The 1,319-nt window shown below is 42.5% G+C and overlaps 1 non-coding gene across 1 annotated transcript; it reads right to left on the reverse strand.

Annotated features, from left to right (window-relative positions):
- Positions 1–949: 949 nt before the first annotated feature.
- LOC112804172 (small nucleolar RNA R71) lies at positions 950–1,053 on the reverse strand. Its single transcript, XR_003202792.1, has one exon. It is a non-coding gene; the product is annotated as a small nucleolar RNA R71 (small nucleolar RNA).
- Between the last annotated feature and the right edge of the window lie 266 nt (positions 1,054–1,319).

Raw genomic sequence — 1,319 nt, forward strand, 5'->3', positions numbered from 1 at the left:
ATAACCGGTGCACTTGCCGGAAGGAATTTTTGCCGATTGTGCAACTTCCTTAAATCGTAGCTATCAAGTTTATGGCTAGATCAAGTTTATGGCGCCGTTGCTGGGGATTGGTTTTCGATTGACAATTCTCAAATTGGAAGTTAACTAGATTGAGCATTTTTCTTGTTTTGTTAATTTAGTCCAAGTTACTTGTTGAATTTAATTTCTGCACTCTGTTATTTGCTTTTTCTTTCTTATGCCTTTCATTTCAAGCAACTAACTCACTGACCCACTAACTATTTGAATTAATTCCTCAACTGCTCTAACCATACTCTTCCATTAACCAAGAGTATTCAACTTGTTGTTGCTTGTGGTGTGTTCTTGTATGACAGGTAGGAGAGGAGAGACATCAACTCCTCCATATACCGAACCAGTGAGGACCCTTCATAGACTTAGAAGGAAAGCAAGAGGGAAGAGAGTACTGAGAGAAGAAGAATCTGAAGGAGAATCTAAGGATAATTTTGAGGAAGCTCTAGATCTCAACATGGATAGAGAAGTTCACAACCATGAGAGGGCTGATGGAAACAATGCCATTCCTGAGAGGAGGGTTCTTGGTTCATACATAAACCCAACCTCTGGGAATTGTGGTAGCAGCATTCAGAAACCACCCATTCAGGCCAACAATTTTGAACTCAAACCACAGCTAATATCACTGGTGGAGGATCATTGTTCATTTGGTGGGAGTGCTAATGAAGACCCAAACCAACATCTCACAAAATTCCTGAGAATTTGCGATACTGTGAAGTCCAATGGAGTCCAGGAAGATGCCTACAAACTGCTCTTGTTCCCATTTTCACTTAGGGACAAGGCAGCTAAGTGGCTGGAATCATTCCCAAGGGGGAGCCTAACAACCTGGGATGAGGTGGAAAGCAAGTTTCTGGCACGTTTCTACCCTCCACAAAAGGTCAATAGGCTTCGATCTGAGGTTCAGACTTTTAGACAACAGGATGGTGAGACCCTCTACGAGGCATGGGAGAGGTTCAAAGAATTGACAAGGAAATGCCCACCAGACATGTTTCGAGACTGGGTGCAATTGCATATTTTCTATGATGGACTTTCTTATGAATCAAGGAAGGCTGTAGACCATTCATCAGGAGGTTCATTGAACAGGAAAAAGACTGTGGAAGAAGCCATTGAAGTGATTGAGACAGTGGCTGAGAATGAATACTACTATGCTTCAGAGAGGCACAACACTAAGGGAGTCATGGAGCTGAACCATGTTGATACAATTCTAGCCCAAAACAAGGTGTTTGCCAAGCAACTAGCAGAGCTCACAAGGA

The sequence above is a fragment of the Arachis hypogaea genome, chromosome 5, assembly GCF_003086295.3.
Source record: "Arachis hypogaea cultivar Tifrunner chromosome 5, arahy.Tifrunner.gnm2.J5K5, whole genome shotgun sequence".
Lineage (NCBI taxonomy): Eukaryota > Viridiplantae > Streptophyta > Magnoliopsida > Fabales > Fabaceae > Arachis > Arachis hypogaea.